Below are 26,152 nucleotides of genomic sequence, written 5' to 3'. Positions count from 1 at the left end.
TCATATATACATAGCCCACACACATTTGCCTCTCCCTCTCTGGAATCACTTGGGAATTTTGCTGATAACCTCAAGGTCGAAGGGTTAAACCCCCGATTCATGAGTACCAAGTGCACTCCTCCCTGCTGCTGTTTTGTAGCACAGGCCCCTGGCTCTAAGCGAGAGAGCAGTAAAGAAGCAGCACAACCGCGCGCTCCTGCTGTAGAAAGGAGCCACTCAGCTCTTTCACACACACACTTGCTTCCAGGCTCAGCACTGGGTTTTTTTTATCTGGGATGCTTCCCTCCCTACACCTTACCATTCTAAGTGTTCCGCATCATTTAATTTCCAGACAAAACAGACTTTTCTTTGCCTACTTTAACTCTGTTTCCCTCCTTTCATCGAACTCCTACGGAATGCATTATCTTTACCTCACAATTCAGAATTTTCCTGAACCCGCAGACTAGGTTAAGACCCCTGCTGAATGCTGCCAGCATACAGCTCTTACCATCCTCAGAGCACCCATGGAATCACCAGGTAATGAGATCACTTGCTTCATTGCCTGATGTATGTTCTGTCAAGGCAAGGATCTTGTACATTTTGTTCTACTGTGTATCCTGGTGCCTACCTCAAACCGTGGCACAGGACAGATGCTCAGTAAATAACTGTGGAAACAATAAACGAATATATTCTTATACACCAAGGGTAGTCAAATACTTCTATTAGGTGAAAGGTGTGGCAGTCTGTCACATTAGTGGCCTCTGTGGACCACACCTGCAATTTACATCCTCATGCAGTCCCCTCTCCTGACCCACTTTAACCAATTAAATACAGTGGAAGATACTCTGCCAGTAACCAGGCTTAAGCCTTAAGAAAGTTTAGAAGCTTCCCCTTTTTGCACAGCTGGAAGCTCATCTCCATATACACAGTCCAACTGCCTTGAGACCACCAAGCTAGGAGGAAGCCTAAGTTATCCATATGCTGAGACCACATGGAAGAGCACTGAGAACCCAGCCAACGCAAGAACTGAGGACTCCGCTGAGCAAGAACTGAATCTCTCCCCCAGCCAGCGCCAACTCCTCAGGCATGTGAATGGGCCATCTCAGAAGTGGATCATCCAACGCCAGTCAAGTGTTCCCAGTTGATGCCACATGGAGCAGAGACATGGGCCAAACGGCAGAATCACGAACAAATAAACGACTGCTGTGGTTTTAGGCTACTAAATATTGAATTGGCTTATTATGCAGGAATTGATAACTGAGATAGATGGTTGATTGATATTAAATTCCATACAAATAATACCCAATAAATAACAAACCCAATAGATATATATATACACAAGCATACACAAAGATTTGCTTCAACGAAAAGCAGCAAATTTACAGAAAGAACTTGTATATTTTCTGGACATATAATAGTCTGATGTGTCATTAAATCAAGTGTTATGAAGTGTCTAAAGTGTCTGCACCTACATGTACATATCACTTACTATCCCCAACTTACAGATGAGGAAACTGAGGGTTAGAGAGATGAAGTAACCAGTCTAAGGTCACGCAGCAAGCAAGATTCAGTACCAGGATTTAACCCAGACAATGTATCTTCAGAGCCCAAGATCTTAAAAACACCATGGTGACTTTCAGAAAAGAACCACCAACACCATCACCACTGACATCCAATCATCAGAACCATTTAATTGTGCTTCTTAAAGTAGGAAGACAGAAATCTGTCATGCCAATCTCTCCTCTTTCTCTCCAGTTTCAGAAGAGTTCCTCCAGAACTACTGATAGAGTGGGACAATCAGCAATATTTTGCCTCTAAAAAGGGTTTGGAGAAAGAGAGTCACCCTTGCCAACATTCAGCACCTATGGAAATGATGTGATTGCAAAGAAAACCTGTCTGACCAAAAATTTCTTCCCCAACTGGTAGATGCCTGAAATCTACCACCACACAGGGGAAATGACAATGATCTGTCACATACTTCTGTACACCCAACTCTCTGGACTCAATTTCTTCACATGTAAAATCAGAGAATTTTGTTTTTTAAATTCCATGGTTCTATTTTTTATTTATTTAAGATGAATTTAGCAGCTATGTCATTAAGTTAGGTAAATTAGGTAATTTGGCTGCCTAAATTATTAAATTAGGTAAAGGACTATAAAATATTATGATAAATGAAAGGTACTCATAATACATGGGGTATATTTCCAGTCTGAAACCTAAAAGAAAAAGGATTATTAAGGGGACCCTTAGTACCAATGATTCCCAGACAAATTATCTACATTAAATCTGCCAGCAGAGTTAAAACTTGTTGAGAAAAAAAATTTTTTAAACCTGAGAGTAAGAAATGTTCCATAAGTAGCCTCATGGTCCCCACCAGTATGCGCGGCATGTGGCTAAAGCAATTCTATGTATGGGTCAAATTTAAAAGTCTAGTTTTATTCATTTAACACGAGTTTATTGAACATATTTAATGAAAAATTTTCTGTGCTATTCAACACGAATGATCAGAAAATGTATATTAAAAAAAGAATATGTATGTGACAATATTCTTCTGGTAGCTTTAAATCTGGTAGGAAAGAAAAGATATATATGTGAATAATTGCAATCAAGTAAAATACAATAAATGAAATGACAGTCACAAAAAGACAAATACTGTATGATTCCACTTACATGAGGTATCTAGAGTAAGCAAATTCATAGAAACAGAAAGCAGACTGGTAGTTACCAGGGGCTGGAGAAGAGGTGGAAATATGGAGCTGGTGTTTAATGGGAATAGAATTTCAGTTTTGCAAGTTGAAAAGTTCTGGAGATTGGTTGCACAACAATATGAACACAATATTACTGATCTGTGAACTTAGAAATGGTTAAAGTAGTCAATTTTATGTTGTTGAGTTTTTTACCACAATAAAAAAGAAAGAAAATAGAATATAAATACCACCAGAATTGTATAGATAGTGAGCAGTGCAGTGGTTCGGGGAATGAGAGATCCGTTTGTTTAGTGTGAATGTTACTGTGATGAGGAGAACCTTTTTGTGGAAAGTAAAATTGGTGGGAGTCTTTGAAGATGACTTGAGTCCTGAGAGGTAGAGATAGGAAAAATTGAAGAGATGAGAAAAACTGGGGAAGCAGAAAAGGCCACAGTGTATTGGGGACCGGAAGAGAACCATTCTGATTTTGCACTAAACAATGAGCACAGAGAAAAATGCTTAAAGAACCACAATCCTGGGAATTTTAACTTCATTGCAGTTAGAGTTATACTGCCGCTGTGCAGCATTTCATAACTTGAGATTGCCTTAGGGGAGGAACTTTTTATTGCTTCAATCCTAGATTGATAAGAACATATTATCATATATCATTAGTAACAGCTAATAACAGTAATGATTTAATAAGTGTAATGCAATCTAAGACACTTCACAAATAAACAAAAATTAAGCCAAACTGGGCAAAATGCCCAGATTTCTTCCTACACAAACCAACAAAGTACTGTACAAAGTGAAAATGGAAACAAATGTCTCACAATAATGGTGGTTATATTTTGGGTGGTAAAACAATGGAAGACTTTTTTTTTCTTTTTTCCCTGTTTCTTTTTATTTCTGTTTCAAAAATAAGCATGAACACCTTTTCTAATGGAAAAACATTTAATGAAATAAATTCCCATTATAGTGAATGACACTGGAAAATGAAAGAAGTATTTCTTGAGGTCCTGAAGGGAAAATGATGGGGATCCTCTTTGATAAAATGAGGGAACATTCTTTCAGTCAGATTCCCTCAAAGCCTTCTCAGATTGCTCTACATCTGTGTATCACCAAGCAAAGTGGGGATTACGGCTACATGGTGGCAGGTAACTTGTCTTTCATTGACTTTACATACCCCTAACCGGGTTCTTCCCAGCATAGTTTCTCAGTAAATAGTTCTTGACGATTAATGACTCTGAACACAGAAGACAGAAGGCACTAAGCCATCCCTGTGGGGCATTTTGGCTCTGAACTTAACTAGAAAGGAGAACAGCAGGAATGCTCCGATCACTTATTACGCTAAGGAGAATGTTTTATATAATTTGTCAAGTCCCATCAATGATCCAATTTGTTTGTTCCCTCCCCGTGAAAGTAGAAGATATGGCATCTTCTCTTGTGAAGAGACTATGAGTAGGCTTACAACTGAACTCACACTCTTCACCCCTAAAGGAAAGCAATCTTACTAGTTTCTCACATTTTCTTTCATATTTTGTGTATACAGATGCAAAATATGTATGTTACATAGACACATTACATCACATCATAAAACTGATCTGTGTCCAGTTTTCCTATTTCTTTCCACCTCCAATATATTCCGTAAGTATTATCTATAAGTATCATTATTAATACCTATATCTGTAAGTATTCATCTTTGTGGATTTGAAGTTGAACTGTTGGACTGAATTGAAGAAAATTTCATTCATTCATTCAACAAATATCTAATTTCAGCCAGATGCTGAGTCTACACCAGTGAACCAAAGAAACAGGGTTTCTGCCATGACAAAGTTTAAAGTCTAACTTGCATAGTATAAAACCTACCTAATTTATCTGAAAAATATGCACATGTATGAAACAACTAGAGAAAAATTATCAGTGGACTCAAATGCTTAATCATTGGTACAGCTATAGGATACATGTGGAGCAGATGCGAGTCCCCAAACATCAGGGCCAAGAGGCAGAATGGATAAGCTTTGGTTAAATAAGAATTTTATGCCTCGAAGACATTTTAGATGTAATCAAATCCAAATTCTTTACTTTTTTGGTGAGGAATCAGCCTCAGGAAGAACAGTGAATGTTATGTAGATGCAGAGAGAGACCCAGGCTCTTTCCAATCCAGAGCAGACCATATTGTCTGGTGCTGGTGAAGACCCAAAAAGGTGATTTTTTAGAGGACATTCCAACCTTCAAATTGTGAGGCTGTTTTGCAGAAAACACTACAAGGAGAGAACACTTCTTTGGGAGTAATCAGTAGTAACAATACAAAAAGTTTAAGACCATGAACTCCAGAGCCTGACTGCTGCAATTAAAATCCCTACTCTGCTACCCATTATCTGAGTGTCCATGGGCCACTGACCGTAACTTCCTTAGCCTCCGTTCCTTCATCTGTTAAAATGAGAATGATAATGGTATCCCTCTTATGGGGTAATTTTGAAATTAAAATTTCTTGATATAGTGATGTGATGATAAATGTTTAACAATCACCCTGGGGGATAAGGATGCTTTGTGCAAATGGCCTACTTCTTACCAGGGCCAATTTTGAGCTACCAACATAAAGCCAATCAGCTCACAGAATACCTGATGTTTTAACAACTGGCTCTCTCAAGCTGGTACATGACACACCACTGCATATAAAGTATTACAAAAGTGTCTGGCACTTGGTAAGCATTTTATAAATATACACACACATACAATATGTAGATATTAGTTACTATATATACTAACAAAATATATGACAGTATTTCCTCTGATTTTGAATCATTCAAATACACTATAATTTTCAGAATAACTAAATTTATAGTAGTGCCCAGGGGGTCCTACTTCCCAGAAGGCCCCCCAAAAAACCTATAACCTAACTAAAACAGTATGTTTACTATGCCAGTGCAGCTCCAGACAGATTTCCCTGATGTCTCTGCTCCTTCTAATCAGATTTCCACCCTCATTCCCCTCCTAGATAGAGCAGAACCAAGTAAAAGCATGAATGATTCGTATTTGAATGACATTATCAATGATACATGATTTATAATTTTAAAACAATTATTGTGTATCTCAAGTGCTTTACTTACAATATCTCAATGAATCCTTACAGCAACCATATTGGGTGGATATTATTTTCAAGTGAAGAAACTGAGGCTCAGACAGGATTCATAACTTCCCAAAGGACATACCTCTAGTAAATAATACAACATACACTTAATCTGGTCTTTTGAGGCTAAACCTTAGGCTTGCTCCACTGTCACACATTATGGCATAATTAGAAGAGGGTTTCTTTTGGGTTTTTTCTCTTTTTCAGTTCCATGTAGAAATTTGGGTTAACTTACAGTACTTTAACAATAACTCTCTATACTACATACTATAGCTACTATATACTGAACCATGTATGTATTATAAAATTTTGTATATAAAGTCCACAGAAAGCTGTAGCTGGATATTTATAAACACTGGGGAAACTCATCTTAGTGCATATATTCCAGTGAATCACCCGTGATACTGAAATCAGTAAGGCTTATACTTTGATTTCTGTCATTTTTAGTTTATGTTTGCAATAACAGAATTCTTAAAATAAGTTTAATTTCTGACCATATCTTTATCTGAAGATACAAACACAATATTAAATCTGTAATTTAAAAAACATGGGAAAATACTCCTTTAGTAGAACAGCAGGATGGGGTAGAGTAGGGGTGGTTGTGGGGTAGTGAGGAAGACTTATACTGAATAGCGTTTAGGCACTGTGTGAGCCAATACAAATGTTCATCTGTTAACTATAGAGGTACAGAGTGAACACACATGCTTTAGGTCAATATAGCCATCTGCTTTCAAACAAACCAACACTATGCCTACAATTACAAAGAAATATAATACCCATATTTTATTCATACAAGGATGCATTTATACATACTCAGTGTCATAACCTGAAACATGACCTGTCCACCTTCACCACTCTCCTCCTCACTTACTTTGCTTGAGCTACATTGGCAATCTCCCTATTCCTAAAACAGACCAAACTGGTCCTACCTCTGACCATTCCCATTGCTTTAACATCTGCCTAAAATGCTCCTCCCCCAAATGTGTGTTCCCTCCTTCATATTCTTCAGACCTCTGCTTAACTATCACTCATTAGGGAGGTCTTGTCTGACCGCATCCCACGTCCTCCCACACTTATCTTGTTTTATCTTTTCCATAGTCCTTATCACCACCTGACATTTTATTTATATTTTTAATTGTGATAAAATACACATACAATTTACCATCTTAACTAACTTTTAGTGTACAGTTCAGTAGTGTGAAAATACATTCACATTGTTGTGCAACCAATCTCCAGAATTCTTTTCATCTTCCCAAACTGAAACGTTGTATCCGATAAACAACAACATCCACCCCCCGACCCCTACAGTCCCTGGTAACAAGCATCCATCCTGCTTCCTGTCTCTATGAATCTGACTACTATATACTTCATAAAAGTGGAATCAGACAGTATTTGTCCTTTTATGGCTGGCTTATTTCACTGTCTTCAAGATTCATGCATATTCTAGCACGTATCAGAGTTTCCTGCCTTTTTAAGACTGAATAATATTTCATTGTATGTACAGTCAGCCTTCCATATCTGTGGGTTCAACATCCATGGATTCAACCAATCACACACAGAAAATACTCGAAAAAAAAATTCCAGAAAGGTCCAAAAAGCAAAACTTGCATCTGTCACACTTACATAGCATCTACATTGTATTAGGTATTACAAGCAATCCAGAGATGATTTAAAGTATACAGAAAGATGTGCTTAGATTATATGCAAATACTACCCTACTTTATAAGGGACTCGAGCATCCTACAATTTTGGTATCCAGGGAGGTCCTGGAACCAATTCCCTGTGGATACCAAGGGACAACTTTATAGATCATATTTTGTTTATCCATTATTCCATCAATGGATGCTTTCGCCTTTTGGCTATAATGCTTCTATGAACATAGGTGTAAAAATATCTGTTCAAGTTCCTGCTTTCAACTCTTTTGGTTCTAAACTTAGAAGTAGGATTGCTGGATTATATGGTAATTCTAGTTTTAATTTTTTGACAAGCTGCGATACTGTTTTCTATAGCACCTGCACCATTTTACATTCCCAATAGCAGTGCACAGGTTCCAATTTCTCCACATCCTCACCAATGCTTATTATATTCGGCTTGTGGTTGAGATTTCATATATTTATTTTTATGCCTTTATTTTCTATCTTTCCTACCTACCAGAATATAAGTTCCATGAGGGGAGGGATTTAATTTTTGTCAGTTTTATTTCCAAATCCTATAGCACTGCCTGACACATATTTACTAGGCATTCAAAAAATATCTGTTGAATGAACTAATGACAGCCCATCTTAAAAGATTTCATTTTTTTGTTTGTTTTAAAAAACATTTTTATTTTGTATTTTTAATGGGGGTACTGGAGGTTGAACTCAGGACCTCCTACATACTAAGCATGTGTTGTACCACTGAGCTAAACTCACCCCCCTTAAAATATTTCTTTTATCTTAGCATAACTTTCAAACTGAAAAGATAAGAGAATAGTTATAGTAGGAATTATTACACAGACCACCTCTAATAGATTCCCTCGGAAATTTGAGTGCAAAAATTGAGACTCTTACCTCTGTTGATGATATTTTAAAATTTAAAAGCAGATGTAACTTCAGTAATGCACTATACACATAACATCAACTGGAAAACAAATTCCTTCAAAACACATTCTCTGCGATTGTCAAGAACCGTATTTGTTTGTTCCTGTGATCATCATCTAAACTGTGTCTTTTGCTGTTAGGTTCAAAAGAAATGCTCTTAGATGATTATGTTTTTCATCACCATGGAAACATCAACCACAATGTTTATATCAAGCCCTTGTAGAAACAGATAAACAGAAAAAGAACTTAAAAACTACTTTTCCTTCCATTAAGGTAGATAAATTGAACATAAGATTCAGCCTTTCAACCTAACAGTAGTAAATACCCAGTAAATTAATTGCAGATTCATGAGACCTAAAATTCAATTGAGTTCTAGCTATGTAGATGTAGCAGATATTGTTGGTTGGCTAGCAAATACCTTTCTCTAATTTTTCCAGCCATTGGGATTGGATGACAATGTACCCAACCCCAATACATGGCATCCTGTTCATTTCTAGGGATTTTTTCAAGGGATAGGCAGACACGTGACACAGTTCTAACAATGAAAGGAAAAGAGGCTTTTGCAGGATTTTTCTCCCTCATAAAAAATGATGTATGACCAGAGGAAGACCTGGCCACTACCTGCCACCCCCCCCCAACCTTGCTTTTGGTTTTGGATATTACATAAAGACATGATGCTCGGAATTGTGGCAGCTTTCTCGTGACCAAGAGAGATAGCAAAACATCCAAGGACTGCAAAGCAGAAGGATCAGAGAAGTTTCAATCACTGATAACATTACTGAACCACTGAACCAACTATCCTAGGACTAATAACTTCTGGCCTCCTTGCTAGGTAAACAGTAGATACCTTTATGGCTTAAGGCATAATTAGATGAAACATCTTAATGATATGTGTGTGTTTTAGGTAGATTTTTCCATTAAATAGCTGTGATTCTAGAACACAACTTCATCATTTGCAATGATAGAGAAAGAGAGACTGTTAGGTGATCCAGACAAAGAAGCTTTGGGGGCCAGAGTAAGGATAAGTTAAAAGAGTTGAAGACCAAACGATAAACTGCAACTATATTATCTTTGCTGGAGCTGTAGGGATCAATTGCCAGCCTTGAAGCAATTTAGAGCATACCAAATTGTGGTAGCTGGTTAGAAATCACTCAGATAATATGTCTGCAGGGTCAGGAATCTGTGGGCATAAAAGTTAATAAAACAAAATCTTTAATGAAAGTTAATAAAACAAAAACTTTTATGAGATTACATTTTTTTCTATTAAATTTGAGGACAACAGATGAAGCCTGATAATAAAACATGCAAGATATGAAAATTCTCTCTCTGATGCTTTTACTTCTCTTCTAGGAGAAACTCATTTTAATCACTCTAGATGCCATCAGTTTGGATTAAGGTGATCCCAGGTGATTCACTTACTCAAACAATGACTCATTTTTGATATCTTTTCTATTAATGCCCACAATGCCACTTCCACCATACCTGCATATGAGTTGCTAGCTAGACACAATAAATCCTGACATTTTCATTTCATGATTCACAATTTCATTGTTACTTTCCTCTTTGAAAAGAGCAATAACTTGAGAATCATCTCTCCTTTCCACCTCTCCCACATTCTAATTTGGAAGGTCACAGCCTTTTTCCAGGTGTACAGGGACACTGACTTCCTCAGGGCAGCCAAACTCCTAGTCAGTTCCAGACTGATAAAGGAATCTTTATTACCTTCATCACAGTGGCAAACCCAGGTCTAAGAGGCACAAAAGAACTCTCCATCTTCCGTCCTAACTCTTTCCTCAGCATCCTTCCTCCCACCCTACCTTTCAGGTACTGAACTTTTAGAGTGGCCCAGGAGCATGAGCTTTTGAACTTCAAGGAGAGAGAAAAAGGAGCCCACAAAGTTAATGGAGTGGCATGGGGTTATTTTGCTTTGGGGTGTTTTTTTGTTTTTTGTTTTTTTTTTTTTTGGCATACTAAGATAATCCCATAGAACTTTTTTTTTTTTTTTTTTTTTTTTGGTGGCGGGGAGGTAATTAGGTTTATTTACTTATTTTTAGAGGAGGTATTGGGGATTGAACCCAGGACCTCATGCATGCTAAGCATGTGCTCTACTACTTGAGCTATACCCTCCCCCAGAACTTTTCAGAAAAACAACAGATAAGGAAAACTTCTTAATCATGAACCCATTACATCCTTCATCCCTCACGAATACTCAAAGCCAAATTTAAGTTCTTTTACAGTTCATAATGGCTTTTCCATTTACCAACGGAAATTTAACTAGAAAATATGTGAGTTATCCATTACATAGTAAAGTGCTCTGAAATACCTTACTTATTAAAAGTACATCATAAAACCAAACTCCATTTCCTCCCTTCTACCTAGTCTACATATGTGAGACTTTTTGTGGGGTGGGGAGCAAATAGTGGCATCCTTTTAGACATATTAAGTTTGAAGGACTTGAAGAATAAAAAGGAGAAGGTTTAGAGAGGTCAGATGAAAATATTAAGTCAAGAGAGGGGTTGGCACTAAGATAGTGATGGAAGAAAAGTTAGCATATGGGTGGTAATGGCGGTAACATATGGTGGTAGTCTGGGAAGAAGTATAAATATGTAAGAGAAGAAACTCGAAGATGGAAAGCAGAGTCTCTGAGAGACACTAATAGAGAGATAACAAGCAAAGGAAGAGGAAATGATGGAGGAGAATGATAAAGAACTGCCCAGGAAAACGCTAGGAAGAAAACCACAAATGAGTCATCATAACAAATAAGGCTTTTTATGATCTGGCTCTAGATTGACTCACCAGTCTCATCTCCGGTGACCTCCTCCAAACACTGTACTCCAGCCATTCTGAACTATGGATAATTCCCCCAAATGCAACATGCTCTCTACTTCCATGCCTTTGCACCTGTGTTCCCTCTGCCTGGAATTCCCTGCCTATCTTAGTCACGTTGCAAACTCTGACTCTTTCCTTCAAGTACCAGCTTCTCTTTAAGGCCTTTGCTGAATTCCCTAAGCAAATAAAAGGTCCCCATTGCATTGGATCATACCTCCATATCAAAATCATGACATTCTATCTGTTTGGTTTATTTTCCTGATAACATATATGCCATATAGCTATAGATTAAGTTCCATGAGTACTGAGTGTTTTCACCTCTGTATTTCCAGTCCCTACCATGGCACCTGGCATGAAAAGGTAGCATCATATGCTCTGTTTAAGAACAGGGGTTCTGATGCCTAACATGTGGGTATGAACCCCTCACTCTGCCATTTACTTGGCTGTGTGATCTTGAGCAAAATACTAAACTTCATTTTCTTTATCTTTAAATTGGGATAATTACTGTACCTATCTCCTAGAATGGATGGGAGAATAAAATGAGATAATACAGGTAAAGAACTTGTCACAGAGCTTGGCACAAACTCGGGGTCAGTTAAGTGTGAGTATCATTACTTCAGAGGAGTTCAATATAATTGTTGAACATATGAATGGTGCTCAACAGAATCAAAACTGCTGAGGAGTCTAGAAGGATTAAGGCTGTCAGTCTGTTAAATTCTCAACCAAAGCAGCCTTCTCTTCATGGCAGTTGGGTTTCCTTTACCTCATTATCAGGCTTATCCCCGCCCCAGTCTCTATAACAATGAGGATGAAAAAATTGAGGAAAAAAGAAAACAACTCCGGGACAAAGTCAAGTCCTAGAAGAGGCAAAATGAGTGTGATTAAGGTCAGAATAATTCTTCCTCTGAAACAGGAAGGAAGAAAGCAAGAATATGTGAAAATACAATGTTTAGAGGTGGAGGTGTGTTCCTGGCTTTCTTTTATAACTGAAGAGGGTGGCTATGAAAGAAGCATTCATGAATAAAACATTTTGTAATCTCAGATGAAAGAATTAAGCCAGTGATACAACAATCCAAGCTTTTATCAAAAATAGAGGTAGGATTTTCTAAGTTGGCATACAAGATCTTTTATCCAATTAGAAGTGTGATTTAGTCAACAGCCCTGTTACTCTTCTACATTATACCTATTCTTATATTTATAAATTCATGTTTTCTTAAATATTTATTCATTGGTGTTGAAATAAAATTTATAAGAACTTCTAACAAAGCTACACAAATACTTGATAACTATCATGGGTAGGGAATAACATTAAATATACTAATTTACTGGATATTATTTTTAGCTCAATTGTGCAAATGTACAAAACAAATATTTTTCTTTATAAACTTGCATTATGAAAATGATGAGTCCATATAATTTATGTTAAATATATCTGTTATTCTTAAATTTATAAGCTCACACAATTTAAGCAATATCACAATACTATGCAGCTAATATTTTTGCTCATGTTTGTGACTATCAGCCATTACATGTGGCAGTAAATTGGTTAAACCAGGTTAAATCTAGTTCCAGAAAAGTTTTATTTTGAATTTCCTGATACCAAAATAAACTAGGGTGAAATAGCTTTATGATATTAAAGCAAAGACAGACATCAAAAGAGAAACACAGTATTCACAAAACCTGTGGGAAGATTTCTTTTAGTTTTGTGAGCGTATCCTTTAGGACAGTCAGAAAAAAGGTCAGACAAACTCAAGTTATATTAGATCATACACTGCAGAAAAATGATGTGATCCTTCTACATTTATTACCGTAAGAGTTGAACAAAGGTTAATGGATTTGAAATATTGCATTTCCAGGAGTCTGATTTTTAATACCAAGTGGCTGGCAAGTTACTATCTCTTATAAGGGAAAATTGTTGTGATAAATAACTTGTATATAAAGATAGTGTAGAAGATTCAGGGAGAGTTGTTACTACTTCAGTTGATGTGAAATAAAGCATTTAAAAGAAGAAAACTGTTTTCAGGCCTGCTCAGGTAAAACAAAAGAATGTTTGTTTAATTTCCATTAAAAGAAAAAATGAATCCCAGATGTCACACTTGACAAAAACTCAGATCTTGATGCTTCCTTCAATTTCTTTAAAATGTGAGATATCATTCTCAATGAGCATGATTGCATCTTTGGCTTCCTGTTGGCTTCCATTCCCTAAACTTTCTGCTCTGGTCATGTGTAACACAAGGAGGTACCATCAGTCTGCCCAAAGAGTTTTGTTTTCAGCATGAACTCCCATCAAGAAATGACCAAGTAAGCTGTAACTTAAAATATCCTTCCATCACGTACAGCTCACCAAATGGTGATCATGACCAAATACACATTCTCAAGACAGAAGACACTGATTACAGATATATCATTAACAGGTTAGTAGATATACCGTGGCAGAAGATTTGCAGAGTAAAGCAACAGAGGCAAACAACCCAGAAACTTATACTTTAAATAATATTTAAATTAACTTTAATTAAATTGACTAAATTAACAATTTTCAAATTAAATCACATTAGCATCAAGTAAGATTAATATGCAGATAATGATAATGGCCTTAAACAAAGAATTTATCAACTGCAGCACAGACATTGCCGGGAAAGATATGGGATTTAGAATGTCATCAGGTTACATCTGGAAGAAAGGAAATCCAGACAGGACTGAAACTTCTTACTGAATATGCACAGAACTTCATACCAAAACCCCACTGGATAGTATTAATAATTGCAAAGATATGCTTAAATTATTGCATCTTTAAATACCCATAATTTTCATTCAATATTGTGAGTTCCATTATTCCTTATGCATTGTTTTATTACCTTCAAAAAGTCCCAAATTAAAGAACTTTTTGAAAGCATTGTTCCCAAAAGATATCTGGACTAATTCCCGGACATTAGTCAAGATCCTGGTGCCCAAATAAGCCAAGCCAGATAAGCAATATCTATTACAATGTTCATTTCTTTTCTGAGTGTTCTACAAGTTACATTTTTACAAAGACATCTTAGTGAGAGCTATGATCTTAAATCTATTATTGGTCAGCCTTTGAAATAAGTTATTCCTTCAAAACCCAACATGAAACAACAGCTCCAGAATTTCTATTCAAGAGAAGGTGATCTGATTAGAAGACAGAATCTAAGGGAGCATGGCACGAAGTTATTTGTGCAGAAAGTAAACATTGTTTTTCTTAGATTTTACGTTACAGAATCGATGAAAACAGCAATGTTTCCTAAAGTTACTTTTTTTCACATTGAGTTAAGATTGTGAAAATATGGCTCATCCATGATTAGGTGATGATGATGATGATGATTTTATTTGAAGGTAGCTTTTATCTGGGGATGGGAGGGATAAGCCCTAGCAGGAGTATTCACATTCTACAGAATAAAAACCAAACTCTGGTAAACTGAAGACTCTCCCTGATGTTCTATGTATTATCTTTCCAATTTATCTTTCACCAGTCTCTCCTTGTCTCTTACTCTGTGGCCAACTGGGATTGATTACTAACCATTCTGCCTAGCCGCCAATATTTTCCCATCTCTGTGTGTCTTTTCATGCTGTTCATTCTGGATCTGAAACGCTTTTTATCTAATCTTTACCTGTCAAAATTAAATGCATTCATCAATATCCCACTCAGATTTCAACTGTTTCACTAAACCTAATATGATTTCCTCCAAACAAAATAAACTTCTTTTATCTGTCCTCCCATGGTACTTTGTACTCTGCTGTCATACTTCCCATATTCTATCTGTATTACAGTAAGCTGTGTACCCTGCTGGATTTCTTCTTCTATGATTGTAAGATTTTTGAGAGCAGGGATAGATCTAATATCCTTTTTAGCAAGAATTTTTCAAATGAACCATAACTTATTTTATATAATGGTGACTTTTCTTTTGAAAAATCTAAGTTATCTCTTAAAATGACCACCAAGGGGTATTCTACAGGTGACAACTGACATTTTAAATTTGATTTCTCATTTTAAGGGCCACTTTCTATGTATCCAAATATATACTTTCTACATCCAAGTGAAAATGTAAAGGAAGGTTACATTATTAGTATATCTTCCACTAAATGACAGTTAAAGAGAAAACTGTGATTGATTGCTATCTTGTTGTTTGAAATGTAATAAAATTCCATTGGCTAAAGAGCAAACAATTACTAATCAGGGCCTTGTTCAGACTGCCATTCATTTGCTAGGTAGTTCTGAGCAAATTACTTATACTCCTTGTGCATCCACTAAACTAATCTGAAATCTAAAGTATGGATTATCTGCTTTCCAAGTTGTTACACATATCGGTCATTAAGTGATTGCAAAGAATTATGATGAAAGCAGGATTCCGAAAAGTGAACAGAAACAGTACTTGTTAATAATACTCCAGAACTTGAATAATCTAAAATGATCTAAGGAGAAAATGGAGTTCAATGAAAAAGAGTTTCCAGCCAAAGTAGGTATAATATTTTCCCACTTAAATATTCATAAATCACTATATGCAAACACATACTTTTGCATGTTGTCTGATTTTCAATTGTTAATGAGTCCTGGGCTTAGGTTCTGCCCTTGGATTATATTTGGACACTTCAACAAAGGAAATGTTGGCAAAAGTGTTCAACATCATTAGTCATTAAAGAAATACAAATTAAAATCACAATGAGCTACTTCTGTCCATCAGTATGACTAATGCAAAAAAAAAAAAAAATGACAACACCAAAAATTAGTAAGGATGTGGAGCAACAGGAACTCTCATTCATTTTTGGAAGGAATGCAAAAGCAGTATAACCCCCTTGGAAAATAGTTTGGCAGTTTCCTATAAAGTTAAACATACGCTTACCATATATGATCCAATGATCCTATTCCTAGGTATATACCCAAGGGAAGTGAAAATGTATGTTTACACAAAACCTGTGTACAAATGTCTAATAGCAATTTTATTCATAATTGCTCCAACCTGGAAATGCCCCAATGTCTTTCATCTGAATGGCTAAACAGTGGTATACCTATACAATGAATTACTATTCCACAATAAAAAGGAACAAAATAGTGACAAATGCAAGAAGTTAGATGACTATTAAGAGCATTATGCTGAATGAAAAAAGTCAACTCCAAAATTTTCTGGATGATTCCATTTATATGACACTCTAGGAAAGGCAAAAATGTAGGGACAGAGGACAGCACAGTGGCTGCCAGAGGTTGGAGGTGGAAGGATTTGTTTGATTGCAGAGGAATTAGCACAAGGGAATGTTTCAGGGAGATAGAACTGTTATATACCTAGATTGTGGTGGTAGATACATAACTCTAAGTATTTGTCAAAACTCATTAAACTGTACGAAAAGTGAATTTTACTGTATGTAGATAAAAAAACAAAATTTAAAACTCTATACCAATTATATCAATGTGTCACTGTATTCATTTATTGCTTTCTTCTCTCATCCTTCACTGTCTAAAGTATTCTCTTTTGTAACTCAAATACTTCACATAACATGAAAATTCAAAATATATAGCTTACCTTGACAAGCATAAACAAAAAATGGAATCAATATTGGAAGAAACTGAAACACTTGAAAATGCAAGCCTACTATATATTTATGCCTGTTCAGGAAGACTCTCCACTAACCCAACTCATTCTTAGAATTATTTTTCCCAGGACCATCGTGGAAATAGCAGGAATAACTGAGGAGCTCTCTGGAAAAGGAAAACTAAATAAGGACCTTAGTCTCTCCTTTCAGCAACCCTGAGGCTGGAGAAATGCTCTCTTAATACAGAAGTGAAAATGAAATTCAAGTTATTCTCATTTAATGAATTAGAGTAATGAAAATTATTTCAACTCTGTTGTAAATCCTTCAGTTAATCAAGGCAACTTAATGGAGGATTCCTGAGAATGGTTACAAATGGCTCAAAGTAGCAGGAGTGCTAAGAAGATCTCCCCTGTTATAATGTCTCAAAATTAGAAGGGGAAGACAATAAAACAATAGTGATTTAAATGTATTTTAAATCTCTGAGTTGCAACTTAGTAGCTATGACCTTGAGGATGTAGCTTAGTTTCACTAAACCCACATTTTTCATCTCGAAAATGGGAATAATAGTATCTCCTTCATAGGACTGTTGGGAAAACTGTAACTAGCTTAGCATCACACCAGCTCATTGCACATATTTTATTATTACCATATGGGAGGTCTCTGACTTTCCACAGCAAACAAAGAAGGAACACTGGTTTGCTTCCATAAACGAAATAACACTAATACTCACAGATCTTGGAGAAGGACTGATCATGAAATAAGAGAAAGACACTAAATTTTACCGGCACCAATTATAACAGATGTCTTGGACCTCTCAATTCTCAAAGCAACCAATGCTTTGGAAACTCCCATCAGAGCTCACTAGAAAGATGATGAGGCCCAAAAAGGTGCTAGCAAAGTGTCTTAACTTCAAGATCTCAATAATATTCATTTAATTGATTTAAATTTTCTGGCAGTGGCCTTAGAAGTCACATGGATCTCTTAATGTACATAATGTATGTAGACAAACTGTTTAAAAACTTAGTTGCAAAACTACCATTTCTAAATCTTTTCTTTTACAAAGTCAGAAAATGAATAAAGAATAAACAGATAATGAAATCCAGGAAATCTGTCTCCATAGTTTGGTAACTAATTTGACTTAAATGGCTTTTCCAGTAGGCGGCCTGAGGTGACCTCTAAAAATGGTTCGCTATTCACTTGACCCAGAAAACCCCACAAAATCATGCAAATCAAGAGATTCAAATCTTCGTGTTCACTTTAAGAACACTCGTGAAACTGCCCAGGCCATTAAGGGTATGCAAATCCGAAAAGCCACCAAGTAGCTGAAGGACGTCACTTACAGAAGCAATGTGTGCCGTTCAGTTGTTACAATGGTGGAGTTGGTAGGTGTGCCCAGGCAAAACAGTGGGGCTGGGCACAGGATCGATGTCCCAAAAAGAGTGCTGAATTTTTACTGCACATGCTCAAAAATGCAGAAAGTAATGCAGAACTTAAGGGCTTAGATGTAGATTCACTGGTCATTGAGCACATCCAGATGAACAAAGCTCCCAACATGCAGCACAGGACTTACAGAGCTCATGGTCGGATCAACCCTTACGTGAGCTCTCCCTGCCACATTGAGATGATCCTTACTGAAAAAGAGCAGATTGTTCCTAAACCAGACGAGGAGGTTGCACAGAAGAAAAAGATATCCCAGAAGAAACTGAAGAAACAAAAACTTACGGCCCAGGAATAAATTCAGCAAAAAATAAATGCAAATAAAAGTAAAAGCAGAAAAAAAACTTTTGACTTAAATGTTTTTTAAAAAAGTAGTGAAACCTCTATACCATAATTATCTTACATATAAAATAAAGAAAAAATAACCTTTTTCTTAAAAGAGAAAAAAAAAATGTCTAGTATCTTAGGAGCCTGAGAAGACAGAGTATATTAATATTTTTTTCTTCCTTAACATTACAGAATGAAGTTGAAGGTCAATGTCCCTTGATCTTCTCATTTTTGGGAACCTAGATTTTAACTGCATTGGTAAATGCACTGAACTACATTAGCTATTTCATGCTATATCAGCATTGTCCAAAAGCTTAAAAAGAAAAAACTTCTTCCAAAAGATCAAGAGAACAGAAATATATATCAAGTGGATGCAAATATTAATTCAGTCATACGATGACTTTTCAGGTATATGCAAACTTAGGTATTATTTAGACTCATTATTAGAGGAATGATCAAGACAAAAAGCTGAGAAATAAATATATATTTTTAAAAATAACATGGAAAAGCCCCTACAAGCAATTCAAATTTCAAATTCTTTAATGCTTGTCTTCACTAAAATTAACTATGGCTCCTAATGGATAAAATTTTTGTCTTCTTCATTTCTGTATGTTTAGGGTATAAAACCTTACTTTGTGCTGAATAAATGTTGAATAAATGAATCTTCACATAGCATATTTTCAGTGAAATTAGCAGTTAAATATACTAATTTACTGAAATTTATAGTATATATTTATATTTTATATTTATAGTCACTGAAAGCCTTTCTAAAATATTTTTATTTCTAAACTTTTATTGTATAATCAAAATTATGACCAATAAATTTATCTGTTGCTAAAACTCATGAGATGTCTTTAATTAACATCTTTCAACCTTGGATTGGACTTCTGTGCTTTTTCAATTATACTTTTTCTGTCAACTATGTTTAGAAAGAGGAAAACAATCCAGATTTTAATTCAATTCTGATTCAATACAGAATTGATTCAGAAAGGAATTGCTAAAGAACAAGGAGAAATATGTCAGGGACACAGTTAAAATATACTGGGACTAGGACCTAAAAATTTCACCACTTTGCAAGAAAACAGTTATCTCTTCTGTTTTTTTTATTTCTAATTTGCTCAAAATCACTTGCTGAAAAGTGGTGATGCTGCAGTCAGAGGTTGTCAGTACTTCTGTTCCACCTGCCTGGATGAATCAGATAGACTGGAATGATTCCAATAATTCCAGCAACCTATTTCTACATCCTATGCAAATTAATGCACCAATCACTAAAACAGTACTTCTGTAAGGTCACAGAAATGAAAGTCTGAACAGAGGACACCAATTACTTGAATGTTGCAGCATGATGTCATTTATACAGCTTCTAATTATGAGGTCCTCTAAGTAGAGTATCTACTCTGCAAAATAGCAATGACTTTTCATGCAATTTTTTTCTAGTAACTATTTTCATGCATACTATTTCTTAGGTCAGTAGTATTCTAAATATAGAATGAGATTTCACAGAGATTCTTATTTGTGCATATAATCTATTTAAATTAACATATTTTACTTCCTCAATGCTTATATAACTATATACACATACATACATACTTAATCAAATAGGTATAAAAATGATTTTTCCCATAGGATGTGATTTTTCTTATATTGCAAACAGCAATCATTTCACCTTCATTCTTAGATGCATAAATATCACAAATACAGACTTAATGATGCATGCTACCACAGTTCTTCAGGGGGAAAAAATTAGCTGCAACTGCAATTAAAAATGCACTGTCATAAAATTAAAGTCTTCGATTCTATAAGAATTTAAAACCTTAACAATTTCACTGAGACACAGGGTGCCATTAAAAAAAAAAGCACTCATTGATTTATAGTTATTGTATTAAAAATAAACATAAACAAGTTACCCCTAAAATAACATTATCTATACATATTAAAATTCAAATATGACAAACACCTTGTTTAATGTCAACCAAATTTTACTATCATGTTTTTATAAATTCTCACTAAAGCTTCTGGGTTCTTCAAAATTTCCACATTAACCTGAAGAAAAACCATTCTGTTGGGCATTATCCTCCTGCTCCATCAACCAATTTTACTCTATTTCTAAACAGCAATTCGATTATCTTTGGTAAAGAGGTTGCCTATCTGCAGTCAGTGGATCATATTCTCACACCCATACACTACAATGAACAGGGCAAGCTGACACTTGGCGTTACTACTGTGATAACCTAAAGTGCTAATGCTGTAGTTCCTGGCAATGGTAGCACAGACACAAAAAAGCTCTTTTAGATACCAAATCACAGATCACAACCAGATGGAGTACTCCCATGTTTTAATATTACCACACAAACAGAAAACAGGGCTTAGTCAAACAGCCAAAGAAATGCGCGTCCTCCCCCTCCCCCCGCCCCCTTGCAGTGCTGAGGAAAACTGTGTCTGCAGACGCCGGGAGAGCACACACACGTTTTCTAGTACTAGTGTCTAATACTGGGCTGCAATTATTGGGTGTAGCTCTGTCCGAAAGTTGAGAACTGGTAAGCAGCCTCTAGAAGCGGTTTCTTCTCTCCTGAGGGTGGGAAGTGAAAGCTTCCAGCGGTCCCCCTCAAGGTCCTCAGGGTTTGGGGTGTGGGGTGAATTTTCCCCCTGAGGGCACCACGGGCTCCTTCTAATGGTGTAGCTCCGCAGTGGGTCATGTGACATGGGCGTGTGCCTCTGCGCGGCGGGGGGATGAGTTTGCGGGGTGTGTTTGAGGGTGTGTGTGTGCGAGCGTGTGTGCAGAAGTTACACGTCTGGTTTTGGAGAACGTGTTTTTCTAAGGGTGTTTGTGTGTGTGTGTTCCTGAGTCCGTGTGTGAAGCGAGACTGAGAAAAAGGGATTCAGAGAATGGTCGTGGGCCAGGCAATGAGGCCAAGTATGCCTGTGTCAGTCCCGCTCCTCAGTCAGCCTTTGCCTTGGGACGAGGTCCCAGTCCCCAGGGAGGCGAGGACAATGGGGTGCGGGCGCCCCTCCCCGCACTTTGTGCACCCACCTGACGAATCCGCGGCGGGTTCGGCGGGGTGGAGGCCCCGCCTTCCGGGGCCGGGGAGGTGGGAGAAGCCATCTTTCTGGTGCTCGGGTTTCTTCCTCCTGTCACGCCCGGGTCTCCCGCGTCCCCTGCGACTCCTCAGCGCCGGGCCTGCGGCCCGCGGCCCGAGATGGGCCGGGAGTCTCCTCAGCCGCCGCGCCCGCGGCCCCGCCCAGCGCGAGGGGCGGCTGCCCCCTTGGCTCGCCCGCCGGGAGTCCTGGCCGGAGCCCCTCGCCCCTGCCTGCGCCTACCTACCTCCCGGAGGGGAGACTCGGGGCCATGGCTGGCCGGGGTCGGGCGCGACCTTGGCCGCGGGGCCGGGCTGGCGGCTGCTCCTTCCGAGCGCCGCGCGTCGCGCGTGTGTCTGAATGTGCGAGCGGCGGGGCTTATTCTAGAGGCGCCCGGAGAAATGAGGCTGCTTCCCTCGCTGCTGCCGCTATCGCCGGGAGAGCGATGAGCTCATGGACAGCTCCCAGAAATATGTCTATATGCACCACTGACTGCCGGAGTTCGGGAGGTGGGTGGGGATAAGGAGGCTCCTCGGCGGGCGCTCCCGCATCACAGGCAGACGCTCGTTCCCTCTGGAGGCCCGCGGCCGCTGGGGCACGTCCAGCTCCTCCCTGCCCAACGCCACACTCACTCGGCTCTTTCCATTCATACCGTGCACACATTTCCTATTCATACGCATTCTCCCCTTTCGCGCTGTGACAGGCACCCACCCACTGCTGGCCTCCACAGACACACATTCTTTGTTCTGCCAACCACTCGCTCTTGATAAGTAGGAATAAATTGATGGAATGAACACGGTGTGAAATGCCACTGACACTTCGACCCATGTCAGATGTGAGCTGGTGAATCAAGTGACTTAAGCGCCGTGTCTTCTATGGTTTGGGCGTTTTTGCCTTCCCCAAGATCCAGCTTCTCCCTTCCCACCTTCTTCACTATGAGAAAGCATCTTCCAGCTACTATCAAGGTTAGTGATGGCCCCATCTTCACTAAGGCAGAGAGCTTGTCTTCTGGGCCAGGACCAGGTTTAGCAGACCTCAAACTGTGCCAAGCCTTGTGGCAGGAGTGGTGAGTCCCCGCACGGGGTGGGGGTGGGGGGGGCGGCAGCCTTGTGTGCATCACTGTGTCTCAGGGATGTCATGTCGTTGGAGTTATTGACTGAGTGCAAAACACTTTCCAGGACCAGATCATTATCTCCTTTCTTTGGCTCAGCTGCTTCATTGAAGTGGGAATTATTATGGCTTTTTAAAGATAAGAAGATGACCCTCAAGAGATTAGTTTGTTCCCTCTCATGAATGCTTTTCCTTTCTTATTGCTCTCCATGCAAACATAGAACCACCTTTAAAAAATGTTTTCCTTTACCACAGACTCCCTTCTCAGCCTCCTTCCCCGTCCCCCAGCTAGTGTTATAGTGTTTACACTGCTTTTCATCAAGATCTTCTACAAAGTTTTATTATCTCCAGTTCTTCTCTTCATGTTTTCTGTTGAAGCCACTTCATTCAAACTTTCCTTCACCTCCTCCACCAAACTTTCTCCTGACAAGGTTCCCAGTGACCCTTGTGTTACTACATCTAATGATCAATTCTCAGTCCTCATTTGGCCTGACCTCTAAATATTTTTTTTCCAATCATTCCTTCCTTCTTGAACATGTCTTCCCTCGACTTCTGGACATCATTCTTTTTTGATCATTTTCTTATCTCACTGGTTGCTTCTCCTCAGCCTCTTTACTGGTTCTTCCTCATCTCCCAGACCTCTAAACTTTGAAATGTCAAAGAGTAGTTCTGGTCCTCCTTTTCTTCTCTATCTGTACTCACTCCATTGTTTATCTCATACAGTTCCATGGCTTTAAATAGAATCTATATTCAGATACATATTGTATTTCCAAATGTCTGTCTCCATCCCCAATCTTCTCCATTAAGTTCAAACTCCTATTGCCAACTGCCTTCACCTCTACCTGATATCTAGGAGTTTCAAAATTACCATGTGCAAAACTGAGCTTCTGGTTACCTTCCCCTGCCAGATTAATCGCTCTGATATGGCTTTTCCCATTTTCCAGATGCTTAGGACAAAAACCTCAGAGATATTCTTAATTCCTCACTTGCTCTCACAATCCACATTTGCTCTAACAGCAATTACTGTTGCTGCTACCTAAATTCAGAATCCAACCACTTTTGTATCTTCACTACAGTCCCTCTAGTCCAGGCCACCATTATCTTTCACCCGCCTGAGAGCAAAAATCTCTAGCCAGCCTGCATTCTTCCACCCCCGTTCCTCACAGGTGGCCTGCAACAGAGCACTTAGCAGTGCTCAAAGCCCTCTCATATCTCCGCATCTCACTCAGGGCAAGAACAGAAGTAAGAACAGTGTCTTTCCATCTTTTGCTCTAAGATAAGATCTATGTAATCCATCCTCCACTTCTGTCCACCACCCCTCTAACCTTATGTCCAGCCATCTTCTCACTGTCTCCCCATGGCCACACTGGTCTTGTTTCTAAATCTTGAGCATTCTAGGCCTATTCTGGTCTCAGGTCCTTTGCACCTGGACCACTCTTCCCCCAGATATCTGCAGGGATCATTCCCTTACTTCCTTCAGGCCCCTGTGCCAATATCCCCTTATCAGTGAGGTCTCCCTTATTACCCTATGCTATGGGGTAAATTGTGTCTCCCAAAGTGCATATGTTGAAATCCTAATCCCCAGTACCTCAGAATGTGACCTTATTTGGAAGGGTTGTTGAAGATGTAATCAGTAAAGATGAGGTCATACTGGAGTAGGGTGTATTTGAACATAGACACACACATAGGGACAATGCCATGTGAACATTAAGGCAGAAATTGGAATGATGCCTCTATAATCAAGGAATGACCAAGTTTGCCAGTATACTACCAGAATCTAGGAAAGTGGCACAGAACAGATGCCCCCCCCCCCCGCCCTCAGAAGGAACCAACCCTGTCGAAATTGATCTCGGACTTCTAGCCTCCACAGCTGTGAGACAATCGGTTTCTATTATTTAAGCCACCCAGTTTCTGGTGCTTTGTTATAGGACCCCCTAGAAAACAAATATATTCCACAAGGTAATAACACTCCACCCTTCTCATTCCTCTTACCTTGCAGTAGTACATCCCTCCTATACACTTACTGCTATCTGACAGAGTTTGTACATTTACTTGTTTGTTGACATTTGTCGCTGGAAGGTAAGTTCCATGAGGACAGGGAACTGGTTTTGTTCCCTGTTTTAAACCCCTAGACCCTCCAGCACCTTGAACAGTGCCTGACACATTGATGTTCAATAAATATCTGGTGGATAAATTAAATATTTTTGTCAAGTTTATTTAAAAGTCTGCAGAGCCATGATTTGAACTCATTCAAATCTTAAAGCCCAAAGTCTATACTATAATGCAAACACTGTACCATTATTTCTCAAATGTGTGGATAAGAATTACACTCATGGTCAAACATGAACAACTCTTTATGAAACTACATCATAAAAACTGTTCTTTTTTTCCCTTTGTAAGCATTGTAAGTCATCCAACGTGACAATTTTTATGGTGGCAGGATAGTATGCTGGTTAAGATGGTGAATTTAAGTCAGTTACTTCTTTGAAATCCGAGTTAATTAACATTTCTATACCTTAGTTTCCTTATCTGTGAAATGGAAATAATAATAGTACTTACTTTATAGAGTTATTATGACTATTAAATGAGGTAATCTACATAAACATTACTAACACATAATATAAACTCTCAATTATGTGGTTACTACTATTTTTTTATGTAATGATAGCTACCTAAAAAATAGGAGGCTGAGTTGGGGGGGGGAATAAATTTAGGAGTATGGGATTAACAGATACATATTACTATATATAGGATAGATAAGCAACAGGGATTTACTGTGTAGCACAGGAACTGTACTCAATATCTTATAATACCCTATAGTGGAAAATAACCTGAAAAAATATATATAAAAAAAACGGAATCACTTTGCTGTACACCTGAAACTAACACAATATTGTAAATCAACTATAATTTTAAAAAAGAGAAAAATAGGATGCTGAGAATAGAGGTAGTTAAAAAAGAAACAATTTTAGAGAATCAGAGGAAATTTAGTGACACTAGTAAGTGACAGGAATTCGGCTCTGACTTCCTGCTCTTCTGTATTATGATTGGCCCTGAATCAGGGTCTTTAATCTCTACTGGCCTGGGGTACTTAATTCAAATTGACCAAAAAAAAAAAGGAACATGTCAAAAATAATGTTAAGGTTTTAAGTAGGCAGATAGGTAAGTACTAGGTACATAAAAAGAGGTAGATATTGACATTGATAGATATGGATAGATTTATAATATAATCTTGTATGTGGGAAAATATTTCCATCTTTACTATCATAAATCCTGGTAGTACTTGTCACTTGCTGCAACAGTGAAGAGTGTTCCAGGAAAGAGTTCACTCCAGTGGGTTAAGTAAAGGCATTGTTCAGTCCCTATAATATGAGATAGTTAAATTACAACACATCTCTTTTTCTTTATCCACCCCATCTGTCCATCCATATATACAAATATTCAAAGTCTCCTCT

The 26,152-nt window shown here is 38.0% G+C and overlaps 1 pseudogene; it reads left to right on the top strand.

Moving 5' to 3' along the window:
- The first annotated feature begins 17,871 nt into the window (after positions 1–17,871).
- On the top strand, positions 17,872–18,517 carry LOC102522428 (annotated as a pseudogene).
- The last annotated feature ends 7,635 nt before the right edge of the window (positions 18,518–26,152 follow it).

This window comes from Camelus ferus, chromosome 2, assembly GCF_009834535.1.
Source record: "Camelus ferus isolate YT-003-E chromosome 2, BCGSAC_Cfer_1.0, whole genome shotgun sequence".
NCBI classification, from domain to species: domain Eukaryota; kingdom Metazoa; phylum Chordata; class Mammalia; order Artiodactyla; family Camelidae; genus Camelus; species Camelus ferus.
Note: the sequence above shows the minus strand (reverse complement) of the source record. Positions and strands in the feature narration are given on the sequence as shown.